We start from the raw sequence: 14,180 nt of genomic DNA, 5'->3' as shown, positions 1-14,180 counted from the left end.
ATTTTTCACATGGAGGAAGAGAGAAAACTAAGATTTTTTACATAAGAAATTCTTTGAGGGGCTGGCCTGGTGGCACAGCAGTTAGGTTCACATCTTCCACCTTGGCGGCCCAGGATTTGCCAGTGTGGGTCCCGGGTGTGGACATGGCACTGCTTGTCAAGCCATGCTGTGGCAGGCATCCCACATATAAAGTAGAGGAAGATGGGCACAGATGTTAGCTCAGGGCCAGTCTTCCTCAGCAAAAAGAGTAGGATTGGCAGCAGATGTTAGCTCAGGGCTAATCTTCCTCAAAAAAAAAAAAAAAAGAAATTCTTTGAGAGATATCTGACTCAATAAGGAAAAGTAACATGAGGATTGTAAGTATCCCAGAATTAGAAGAGAGGGAAAAAAGAGCAGAGAGTTTATTCAAAGAAATGATAGTTGAGAACTTCCCAAACCTGGGGCAAGAACTAGATGTGCAAGTATATAAGGCTAATAGAACTTCTAATTGCCTCAATGCAAAAAGACTTTCCCCCAGGCATATAATACTAAAACTGTAAAAGTCAATGACAAAGACCAAATATTAAGGGCAGCAAGTGAGAAGATAACCTACAAAGGAAGCCCCATCAGACTTTCAGCAGATTTCTCAGCAGAAACCCTAAAGCCTAGGAGAAAGTGGAATGATATATTTAAAATGCTGGAAGAAAAAACTACCAGCCAAGAATACTCTATACAGTGAAATTATTCTTCACATGCAACAGAGAAATAAAAGCTCTCCCAGACAAACAAAAACTGAAGGAGTTCATCACGACAAGACTGGCCTTACTAGAAATAATGAAAAGAGCATTCCTACCTGAAACAAAAAGGCAAAGGTTTGTAAGGCTTCGAGCAAGGGACAAATAGACAGAATCAGAAAATTACAGCTCTCTATCAGAATAGGTTAGTAAACACTTAATTATAACATAACAACTAAAGGGAAAGAAAGCGTCAAAAATAACTATAACCACTTCAATTTGGCTACAAACTCAAACACAAAAAAATAATTTGTGGCAATAAAAACATATAAGGGGAACAGGAAATGGATGGAACCTGCATTGGATAATGGAGATAAGAGGCTATCACAAAAAAGACTATCTCATCTACAAGATCTTTTATACAAATTTTACAGTAATAACAAAACAAAAAATCAGAGCAGAGTCATAAATCATAAATAAAGAGAAAAATGAGAAAAAATCACAGAAAACCACCAAACTGAAATGGCAGACAGAAATACAAGGAAAAAGAAAAAATGGAAATATAGAACAACCAGAAAACAATGGATAAAATGGCAGTATTAACCTCTCATATATTAATAATCACTCTAAATGTAAATGGATTGATATCATCAATCAAACGACACAGAGTGTCTAGATGGATTAAAAACGAGGATCCAAAATTATGCTACCTCCAGGACACCCATCTCAGCTCTAAAGACAGACATATGCTCAGAGTGAAGAAATAAAGGATGATACTCCAAGCAACTGGTGACCAAAAGAAAGCAGGTTTATACACTCTTATATAAGAGAAAAGAGATTTTAAGAGAAAAGATAAGAAGAGACAGAGATGGAGAGTATATATTTATAGAAGGGGAATTCCATCAAGAAGACATAACACTTATGAATATATATTCACCTAACACAGGAACACGAAAGTATATGAAGCAACTGTTAACAGACCTAAAGGGAGAAATTTACAGCAACACAATAATAGGTGGGAACCTTAACAACCCACTTACCTTAATGGATAGATCATCCAGACAGAAAATCAACAAGGAAACAACAGCCTTAAATGAAACACTAGAATAGATGGGTTTGATAGATATATATAGGATATTCTATCCCAAAACAGCAGAATACACGTTCATTTCAAGTTCATGAGGAACACTCTCAAGGATACATCATATGTTGGCAAAAAAAACAAGCCTCAATAAATTTAAGAAGATTGAAATCATATCAAGTTTGGATCACAATGGTATGAAACTAGAAGTCAACTACAAGAAAAAGCTGGAAAGTCACAAATATGTGGAGACAGAAAAACGTGCTACTGAACAACTACTGAATTAATGAAGACATTGAAGGAAAAATAAAAAAATACCTAAAGACAAATAAATGAAAACACAACTTACCAAAACTTACCAGATGCAGCAAAAGTGGTACTAAGAGGGAAGTCCATAGCAATACAAGCCTACCTCAAGAAACACAAAAAATCTCAAATAAAGAATCTTACACTATATCTGAGAGAACTAGAAAAGAAGAACAAACAAAGCCCAAAGTCAATAGAGGGAAGGAAATATGAAAATAAGAGTAGAAATAAATGAAATAGAGACTAAAAAAACAATAGAAAGGATCAATGAAACTAAGATCTGGTTCTTTGAAAAGATAAATGAAATTGATAAACTGTTAGTCAGACACTAAGAACAAAAGAGAGAAGACTCAAATGAGTAAAATTAGAAATGAAAGAAGAGAAATTACAATGGACACCACAGAAATAGAAAGGAGTATAAGAGAATACTATGAAAAGCTATGCACTAACAAATTGAATAACCTAGAAGAAATGGATAAATTCTTACAATGATACAACTTCCCAAAACTGAATCAAGAAGAAATAGAGAATCTGAATAGACCAATCACAGGTAAAGAGATTGAAACACTAATCAAAATCCTCCCCAAAATCAAACGTCCAGGACTAGACAGCTTCTCTGGTGAATTCTACCAAAGAGTCAAAGAGCATTTAATAACCATCCTCAAGTTCTCCCAAAAAATTGAAAAGGAAGGGAACCTTCCTAACTCATTTTACAAGGCCAACATTACCCCAGGACAAAAACTAGGAAAGGAAAACACAAAGAGGAAAATTGCAGACCAACATCTCTGATGAACTTACATGCAAAAGTCATCAATAAAATATTAGCAAATCGAATACAGCAATACATTACAAGGATCATACACCACTATCAAGTGGGACATTTTCCAGTATTCAGGGATGGTTCCATGCTGGCACATTAATCAATGTGATACACCACATTAACAAAATGAAGAATAAAAATCACATGATCATCCCAATATTACAAAGAGAGAAAGCATTTGACAAGATTCAGCATCCATTTATGATAAAACTTCTCAATAAAATGGCTATAGAAGGAAAGCAAGTCAACATAATAAAGGCCATATATGACAAACCCACAGCTAACGTTATAATCAACAGTGAAAAACTGAAAGCAATTCCTCTGAGCACAGGAACAAGAAAAGGATGCCCACTCTTGCCACTCTTATTCACCATAGTTTGAAAGCTTTAGCCATGGCAATTAGGCAAGAAAAAGATATAAAAAGGATCAAAATTGGAAAGGAAGAAGTAAAACTGTCAGTATCTGCAGATGACATGTTTCTCTCTGTATAAAACTCTAAAGAAACCACAAAAAAAAACTGTTGGAAATAATCAACAAGTACAGTAAAGTTGCAGGGTACAAAATCAACATACAAAAATCAATGCATGTATACACTAATAACAAACATGCAGAGGAAGAAATCAAGAATACAATTCTATGTAGAATTGCCAAAAAAATAATAAAATATCTAGGAATACATTTAACCAAGGAGGTGAAAGACCTATAGACAGAAAGTTATAATACATTATTGAAAGAAATGGAAAGTATTCCATGCTCACGGATTGGGAGAATAAACATAGTTAAAATGTCCACGTTGTGTAAAGCAATCTACAGATTCAATGCAATCCCAATCAGAATTCTAATGTCAATCTTCATGCAAATAGGACAAATAATCTTCAAATTTACATGGAACAACAAAAGATCCCAAATAGTCAAAGCAATCCTGAGAAGAAAGATCAAAGTTGGAGGTATCACAATCTCTGAATTCAAAATATACTGCAAAATTATAGAATCAATAAAGCATGTACTGGCAGAAGCACACACACCCAGATAGATGGAAGAGAATTGAAAGCCCAGAGATAAATCCACATATCTGTGGACAGCTAGTTTTCAGAAAAGGAGCCAAGAACACACAATGGAGAAAAGAAAGCCTCCCCAATAAATTGTGTTTGGAAAACTGGACACCAATGTGAAAAAGAAAGAAACTAGACCATTGTCTTACACCATACACAAAAATTAACCAAACACATTAAAGACTTGAACCTATGACCTGAAACCAAAAGACTTCTTGAGAAAACATAGGCAATACACTCTTTGGCATTTGTTTAGCAGTATCTTTTGGAATATCACGTCTCCTCAGGCAGGGGAAACAAACAAACAAAAATAAACAAATGGGACTACCTCAGATTAAAAATCTTCTGCATGGCAAAGAAAATCACCAACAAAACAAAATGACGACCCACCAACTGGGAGAAAATATTTGCAAATCATATAAATGACAAAGGGATAATTTCCAAAATATATGAAGAGCTCATATAACTCAACAATAAAAACATGAGCAACCAAATAAAAAAATGAACAGAGGATATAAACAGATGTGGAGGCATCCCAAGTGCACAACAATGGATGAATGGATAAAGAAGATGTGGTATACATATACAATGGAATACTACTCAACCATAAAAAGGACAAAATAGTCCCATTTGTGACAACACTGATGGACCTTTGGGGTGTTATGCTAAGCAAAATAAGTCAGATAGAGAAAGACATACACTATATGATTTCACTAATATGAGGGAGATAAACACATGTATGAGGAAAATAGATTAGTGGTTGCCTGAGGGGAAGGAGGTACAGGGAGGGCAAAAGGGGTTAATGGCATCTATATGTATGGTGATGAATAAAAAACTAGACTATTGGTGGTGAACACGATGCATTACAAACAGAAACTGATATATAATAATGTACACCTGAAAGTCACACAATGTTTTATGCCAAAATGACCTCAATTTCAAAAAAGAACTCCTCATGGTACAACTAGTTCCATGTTAGCCTTTTCATAACATTTCACTACCTCCAAACATAGTAATTATCTTTGTGGCTTCTTCATGTTTTATTTCAAATCTGTCCCTATAGCATGTTATATCTTTGAAGTGAGATATCGCCACTGTTTCATGTCTCCACTATTTTAACATTCCTCGTGCACTGTCTGAAGCCTACATCATAAAGACCAGTAAAGAGATCCTTTTCTGCAGATTGGGTGTGCGGAGCAAGTCACACACAGGTTTATTCTATGCTGTCTCCGGCTCCCCTGGCATGAAGGATCTCAAAAACTTCAACAACAACAAAAACAGCAAACTGTTTAGTTGTCACAAAATGGTAGACATTGTAAAGCCCCCAACAGAGGACAAGATAGTTGACTTTCTTTCTTTCCTCTGGAAAATATAGCCATGGAAGATGCAATGACAGGTGTAAAAGTGGTATGAAAGATGAATTAGGGAGCTAAAGGGGCCTGCGGGAAATTTTACAGTGACAACGATGTTCTAACATGAGACTCAGTTTGGCTGCTGGGCATCAAATGGATGTGTCGGTTAGAGATTTTGATGAGGAAGCAAACTAAATGAAGAGTTGCTCCATTTAGAGTCCAAAGCTTCATTTATACCAGAAAAGCATGAAAATTCCGGCCAGTGAGCTTGGTTCTCAGCTGGCTTTTCTTAGTAGAAAAACAGTTATTTTCAAGAAGGAGAATAATTTTCTGAGAGCTTTTATTCTGGTTTTGGGGTCAGCGTCTTTAAGGGAAATCTTGGTGTATGTTGTGCCTCCTTGATTGAGATGCCTAGAATTAAATATGAGGATGAAATCAGGGGAGATCATGATGTAGTATGATTTATACCCAGGTTGTATAACCTGGCATTATACAATGGCTCTGCCACATACTAGGAATATGCCTTGAGGAAGGTAACAAGACATCTCCAAGCCTCAATTTCCTTGTCATTAAAAAGATGAATAAGAATAAGAAGATGTGGCAACCTGCAGAATGGAGACGATATTTGCAAATCACATGTCTGATAACCATTTAATATCCAAAATGTATACAGAACTCATACAAGAAATAATAATATGATTAAAATGGGCAGATGATATAAACACACATTTTTCTGAAGAAGACATACAGAAGGCCAACAGGTACATGAAAAGGTGCTCAACATCACTAATCATACAGGAAATGCAAATCAAAACTACAAATGAGATAACACCTCACACCTGTTAGAATGGCTATCCTCAAAAAGACAAGAAATAAGCCTTGGTGAGTATATGGAGAAAAAGGAATGCTTGTGCACAGTGGGTGGGAATGTAAATTAAGGCAGCCACCATGGAAAACAGTATGGAACTTCCTCAATAAATTAAAAATAGAACCACTATAAGATCCACTAATTCCACTTCTTGTTATTTATCTGAAGAAAATGAAAACACTAACTTCAAAAGATATATGCACCCCCATGTTCATTGCACCATTATTTATAACAGCCAAATATATAGAAACAACATCCATCGATGGATGAATGTATAAAGAAAATGTGGTATATATACAATGGAATATTATTTAGTGATAAAAAATAAATCTTTCCATTTGAGATAACATGGATGGACCTTGAGGACATTGTACTAAGTGAAATAAGTCAAGTAGAGAAAGACAAATACCATATGACCTCACGTATACGTGGAATCTAAAACAAAACAACACAAAACACAACCAAGTTCATAGATACCAAGAACAGATTACTTGTTGCCAGAGGTGGAGAGTCGGGGGGCGGGGGTTGGTGAGCAAAATGGGTGAAGGGAGTCAAACGTCAAGAACTTCCAATTTTAAAATATATAAGACATGCGGATGTAGTGTACAACATAACGACCATAGTTAATAATATTGTACTTTATATTTGAAAATTGCTAAGAGAGTAAATCTTAAAATTCCTCATTACAAGCAAACTAAATTTTGTAACTATATATCGTGACAGATGATAACTAGCCTTATTGTGGTGAACATTTTAGAATATTTACAAATATCAAATCAGTATGTTGTACACCTGAAACTAAAATAATGTTGTATGTTGATTATACATCAAAAAAAAAGAAGAAAATGTAAAAGAATTAGGATCACGAGAAGTAGGAGAAAAAAATGTCTCCCTCACAAGGATTTCCAAGGCATGCATGAGGTCACAAATGTGCGTATAGAATTATATGTAGTCCAGATCAGGCAGTTATTGATTTATTAATTATTCAAATAATATTAGCTCCATTATCTTACCATCTATACAAATGAACCAATACCATGAAGCTCATTACAGAAAATTCCACGATGAAGGGAATTCAGAGAAATGAAAGGCCACTCTTCCTGGAGATCTGGAGCAATCAACAGATTGATACTGACATAAAGTGGCGCAGCTTTAAGTTAGAAGAACTGTCTGGAGCAGGTGTGTTTGGCAATCTATCAGATGGAATTTTAAACAGGAGTAAGACCACAAGTTTCTGAATTATCTTTATAAAATTAAAAAAAATCAAATTCCACCAGATGTGCCATTGTATGTTTCCAGAAATGTTTTATTCCTCTTCTTTGGACGGCTAACTTCTAATCTTCTCCTTCGTCAATAAAAGGTAGATTTTTTTTCCGTCTATCCATTAGCATTCTTTACATTCTGTTATCTTTTTAAATATTTGGATTTAAAAATGTCTATGAATTTTTCTCTCTCATATTAATGTAAAAGCTCTTTAAATGCTAGAACTCTGATTTATTCTGTTATTCATGATCTAGTGCCATGCATGGCACAATATAATATTTCGGTAAGTACTTTATATGTATAGATGTGCATGACATGAAGAATGATTCAACTAATTATGCAAGACAAAATTTGCCTCCCTTATCTGAGATGGAAAACAAGAATGAGAAAGACTTCTCTGAGGCGTTTCCACTCAGTCATGCTCTTGAAACTTGTAATAAGGATCGTGTAAACTCCACACAACTTGGATTTGGACTGTTGTGGTCACTGCCGTATTTCCAGGGATAGGAAGAAACCTGCCACAGGTCAGCACTCACTAAATATCGCATGAAAGAAAGTGCACGGGTGAATGAACAAATAGGAGAACCTCCTTATTCTCTAGTCACTAATCATGGTCACTAATCCTTCTAGTGACCCTACTGCTCTGAAAAATGGTCATCAGAACATTAATCTGAAGGGAATGGATTACTTATTACTTTCTCTTACACAGTTAGAGTGAGAACCATATACAATCTTCTTTTAAAATAATTTTTATTTAATTACTTTTTAAGGTGACATTCGTTTATAACATCATATAAATTTCAGGTAAATGTCATTATATTGTGACTTATATGTAGACCACATTGTGTTCACTCCCCAAAGTCTAATTGCCATCCATCTCCACACCTATGTGCCTTTTTACTCCTTTCGCCTTCCCACCACCCTGTTCCCTGCTAGTAACCACAAAACTATTCTCTATGTCATGTGTGTTTGGAGTTCTTGTTTTTTAATATCTAACATATGAGTGAAATCATACAGTATTTGGCCTTCTGTGTCTGACTTATTTCGCTTAACATAATTTTAACCTCAAGGTCCATCCATGTTGTCACAAATGGCAAGATTTCATCTTTTTATGGCTGAGTAGTGTTCTATTGTGTGTATATTCATGTTATACATGTGATATATATCACATCTTCTTTACCCGTTCATCCTTTTATGGCACTTAGGTTGCTTCCAAGTCTTGGCTATTGTTAATAATGCTGCAATGAAGATAGGGGTGCATATATCTTTTCAAATTAATGTTTTCGTGTTCTTTGGATAAATACCTAGAAGAGGAATAAATGAATCATATGGTACTTCTATTTTTAATTTTTTGAGAAATCTCCATACTCTTTTCCATAGTGGTTGTACCAGTTTACATTGTCAACAGAAGTGTATGAAAGTTCCCTTTTCTCCACATCCTCTCCAACACTTGTTATTTCTTGTCCTTTGAGTAATAGCCATTCTCATGGGTGTAAAGTAATACCTCATTGAAATTTTAATTTGCATTTTCTCTATAATTACTGATATTGAACATCTTTTCATATGTCACATGGCTATTTGTATATCTTATTTGGAAAAATGTATATTTATAACCTCTGCCCCTTTTTAAATTGGGTTGTTTGTTTTCTCAGTGTTGAGTTATATAAGTTTTTAAATATATTTTGGATATTAATTCCTCATAGATATATGAGGTGCAAATATCTTCTCTCAGTGTTAGATTGTCTTTTCACTTTGGTTATTGCTTCCTTTGCTGTGCAGAAGCTTTTTAGTTTGATGTAGTCCCATTTGTTTATTTTTTCTTTTGTTCCTCTTGTCTGAGGAGATATGATATTTGAAAAGATATTGCTAAGACTGATGTCAAAGAATGTACTGTCTATATTTTTCTCATATATTTCATTGTTTCAAGTCTTACATTCAAGTTTTTAACCCATTTTGAGTTAATTTTTGTGTATGGTGTAAGATACTGGTCTACTTTCATTGTTTTCCATTTGGCTGTCCAGTTTTTCAAACACCATTTATCGAGGAGACTCCTTTCTTCGTTGTATGTTATTGGCTTTTTGGTCAAAAATTAAGTGTCTGTAGATTTGTAGGTTTATTTCTGGGCTCTCACTTCTGTTTCATTGATATGTGTATGTGTTTTTCTGCCAGTACCATGTTGTTTTGATTACTATAGTTTTGTATTACACGTTGAAATTGGGGAGTTTGATACCTTCAACTTTGTTCTTTTGTTCTTTTTCAGGATTGCTTTGGCTGTTCAAAATTGTTTGTTGTTCCACGTAGAATTTAGGATTCTTTTTTCTATTTCAGTGAAAAATGTCATTGGGACTTTGACAGGTATTGCATTGAATCTGTTGATTGCTTTAGGAAGAATGGATATTTTAGGTATGTCAATTCTTCCAGTCTATGAGCATGGAATATCTTTCCATTTCTTTGTGTCTTCTTCGAATTCTTTCAACAACGGTTTATAGGTTTCAGGGTACATGTCTCTCACCTCCTTAGTTAAATTTATTCCTAGGTATTTTATTCTTTTTGTTCCAATTGAAAATGTAATTGTATTCTTGATTTTTCTTTCTGCTACTTCATTGTTTGTGTTAGAAAGGCAACTGATTTTTGTATATTGATTTTGAACCCTGCAACTTTACTGTATTCTTTTATCATTTCTAATAGTTTTTTGATGGATTCTTCAGTGTTTTATATAATATTTAAAAAGTAAGCTGTTCAGATCCTTTCCTTCCATATCCATTTTATTCAGAGTTTTTATCGTAAATAGATGTTGTTTTTTGTTGAATGCTTTCTTGGCTTCTATTGAAATGTCCTTATGATTTTTATTTTTCATTTTCTTTAATGTGGTGTATCACTGATAAATATTCAGATGTTGATCCATTTTTGCATTCCTAGAATTAATCCCACTTTATCATGGTGTATGATCCTTTTAATGTATTGTTGTATTCGATTTGCTAATATTTTTTTGAGGATTTTTGCATCTATTCATCAGTGATATTGGCCTGTAATTTTATTTTTTTGTGCTGTCCTTGTCTGGTTTTGGTATCAACATAATGTTGGCCTCATAGACTAGTTAGGAAGCATCTCCTCCATTTCAATTTCTTGGAAGAATGAGAGGGATAGGTATTAAATCTTCTTTTAATATTTGATATAATTTAACAGGGAAGCTGCCTGGTCCTGGACTTTTTTTGTGGGGGTGTTGATTACTGTTTCAATCTTCTTACTTGTTATCAGTCTATTCAGATTCTCTATTCTTCTTGATTCAGTTTGGAAGATTGTATAATTCTAGGAATTTATCCATTTCTTCTAGATTACCCAATTTGTTGGTGTATAAATTTCCATAGTTTCTCTTATAATCCTTTGTATTTCAGTGGTATGTGTTGCAGTTTCTCCTTTTTTCTTCTTTAATTTTCTTTGCGCATTCTCTATTTTTTCTTTGTGAATCTACAATTTTTGTAATTGTTCATACTCAGTGCTTTCTGCCTCCATTGAGTAAAACGGGTGTTCAATACTTTCGGCAACAGTATGCCAATTTTTAATTTTAACCCAAACGATGTTGACACTCATTCAGAATCAGTACAGTGAGGTCAGAAGACACATAACCACTCCTGAGACCTTCCCTTGCATTCCTTTTGTGAATACTGACTAATATGGATGTCAAGTCACGTCTTCTCTACATCCAAAATCCAACTCTCATCCTCCTCAACTCCAGGGTTAGGGTGTCTCCAGCATCCTTCTTTCCATTTCTGTGGGCAGCTTTTCTGAGTTCCTTCAAGCCCTCTTCAGGTTTGTTGATGATAATAAGCCACCGAGCAGACTCTGCCAGCCATCTGATCAAAGAACAGAACAGAGGTGCAGTTAACTCTCATTTGCCCATTTTACATATTACCTTTGTCCAGAGATGGGAAGGAGTTTGGACTATGCCATCCAAAATATGCTGTTTTGATATATTGATTATTTGAGCTGAAGGCACTTGAGAAACAGCAGATGCAGGAAGAGCTCTCTATCCTCCACTTTTTACCTAAAAGTAGGTCATAAAACTTCCCATGAAAAGATGCCCTTCTTGCACCAGGAAGAGAAGAATCTTCTTATCACCAAGACTGGGGGCTGACACCAAAAAGGACCTGTACAAACAAACTTACTGAAATGACTTATTTTACCTTAGTTTCCCCATATATTTCCTAGCCATAGCCCCACAAATTCTTGCCCCTAGCCCAAGCCACTTTGTCATGTCACATCTCCACAACTTATAGTTTTTATGTGTGTGTAAAAATGTATATAAGCTTTCAGGTCTAATGGCTTCTTTGGGTCTTAATTTTTCTTCTGAAGACTCACATGAACATATAAAATATTAGATAAATTTACATGCATTTCTCCTGTTAATTATCTTATGTCAGTTTAATTCTTAAACCATCCACAGAACCTAGGAGGGTAGAATATAAGTTTTTCCTCCCCTGCTCGTGCCTTTCCCCTCCACTGGTATTAAATGATACCCACCACTGTTTAGTTACCCCAGAAAATATAAATTTACTTTTTCTTGTACCATAACTAGGAAAGTATGAGGATGACATCTTAATGCAGTGCACTTTCACTAGTGGGAACACAGACTTGGAGTCATATTGGTTTCCCTCTTATTCAGGGTAAATGCCAATATCAGCATCTAAAAACGGTGTGCCTACTTAAACTTGTAGTCGATAAACAGTAAATAACTCTTTAACTATGTTCCATGCAATATTTGGGACATACTTGTACTAGACTATTGCTTGTTATTTATCCAAAAGTTGAATTTGACGGGACATTCTATACTTTGTCTACTTAGCACATAAAAATACAGAACTCTCAGATACATAGAAATTTCACAAAAATGATGAATAATTTTCAGTGTAACAATGCACCATGTGACCTTTGGGATATTATTATACAAAAATATTTGTTGATTACCTGAAATTCAAATTTAACTTAGTGTCCATGATGTAATCTGGCAATGCTGTCTGTTCATCTTCTGGAGTTACATATATTAGTAGAGCACGTGATCAAGTGTTGACCAAGGACAAAACAGAATTCATGTGTCCTGACTCCATGCATCTTTCATTCCAGAATCCTCTAAGACTAAGAGAGCTTATACCTTGAAGACTGAAAGATGACAAATACTGGCACAGAAACCACCAGCTGGAGGGTGTGCCAGTCTTGAATGGCATAAACCAGACCTCCTGATGTCATCTGTCCGATACCACTCACACAGGTGTTCACTGTCATTCCCATGGCTTGGAATGGGGGCATTGTCCATTTTGCACCTGAAAGAAGACACAAACAGGATTTTGACTTTAAACAAAGGTGGAATGTCAACATCAAAGTCAAGGCTTGGAAAATGTACAAGATCAAAGTGTTGACTTACTGAGCATAGTACTATTTACCGTGATGGTCACGACAGAAAGGCCAGCCAAGAAGTATAGCAAGCAGTCAAGGAGCAAGATGGGAGCAAACGCCACACAGGTGTCAGCAACGGTGAACTGGTGCAAACACCATCTGAACGTTAACCTCCTGCCAATACTGAGAAACAGGTAAGATTTAGGTGATAGAACAAGAACAACCTATTGTAAAAATATGGGTGAAAAATAAGTGACATTTTAAAGTCTAGGGAATGTTTTCACAAGTGTCAGTGCACTCCTTGTACTGCTTGTGCCTCCGAGCATACTGGTGCCCTGTTGCTTACAATGTTTCTTCAGTCTCGGGTGTTGCCTGCCGGGTCACCAGGCTGCAAGCACCTCTGCTGTTTCTGGGGTCACCTGGGTCTCATGGTCCCCCACTGGCTCTCTGTGGGTTTTCCACAGGCTCAGGTGCTGCTGCATCATGCACCACCCGTGCTGCTGCTTCTGGGTTATCTTGGCTGTGGGCAACACCACTGCTAGGGGCTGAGTCATGGGTGTTACTGCCTCTGCCAGGGGTCATGAGTCTTGTATAAGTCACTGGCTGCTGATAAGGCTGGTGTTGGGGATATTGCCAGCTGTGGCTGGGTCAAAGGCTCTATTGTAATTTGTGAAATCTTAGGTCACAAGTGCTACCTGCCACTGCTGGGGGAGGGGGAGGGGGAGGGGCTCAGCCATGAGCTCTGCTCCTGATCCTGGAGACTCTGCCTCAAGAGCTGGTGCACTTTTGGAAACCTCAGGTCAGGGCATCATTGCCTCTGCTAGAGGTATTCACGTTTTGGATTGCCACCACTGTGGGAGAGGGAGGGAGCTGGGCCATAAGCACCGCTGTGTTTCTGGAATCATCACATCGTAGGCACCCTCTGCTACCACTGAGAGAGGGAAAGGGGTAAACCAAAAATGTTTTTGCTGCTTCTGCAGCCTTGGTCTCTGGTGCCATTGCCTTTTTTGAAATCTCAGATCAGGACACCACCACCACTGCTGCGGGTATCTGCCTTTTGGAGCACCACTGCCACTGGAGGGGCAGGGTGCTGTTCCCCTGGCTCCATCGCCTCCCAGAAGTCCAATCCACACACCTTCAGATGTATAGATGCATGGATCTCTCAGACATTCTGATGTGCTGTTTGGGGAGTCCTTTTTTGGCCAATGGATGTCCTACAGCTTGAAATCTAGAGGGGAGAGACAAAGGGAACAACTCACTGTGATACGATGCTGACTTTACTCCTCTGATTTTCCTTTCTTGTAGTGAATTTTTCTGGCTTTGGTATCAGGGTG

At 36.5% G+C, this 14,180-nt stretch overlaps 1 pseudogene; it reads right to left on the bottom strand.

Moving 5' to 3' along the window:
- LOC106822071 (organic anion transporter 7-like) overlaps positions 1 to 14,180 on the bottom strand; it is a 32,586-nt pseudogene that overhangs the window by 4,330 nt on the left and 14,076 nt on the right.

The sequence above is a fragment of the Equus asinus genome, chromosome 17 (assembly GCF_041296235.1).
Source record: "Equus asinus isolate D_3611 breed Donkey chromosome 17, EquAss-T2T_v2, whole genome shotgun sequence".
Lineage (NCBI taxonomy): Eukaryota > Metazoa > Chordata > Mammalia > Perissodactyla > Equidae > Equus > Equus asinus.
This window is presented reverse-complemented; position numbering and strand designations above follow the sequence as displayed.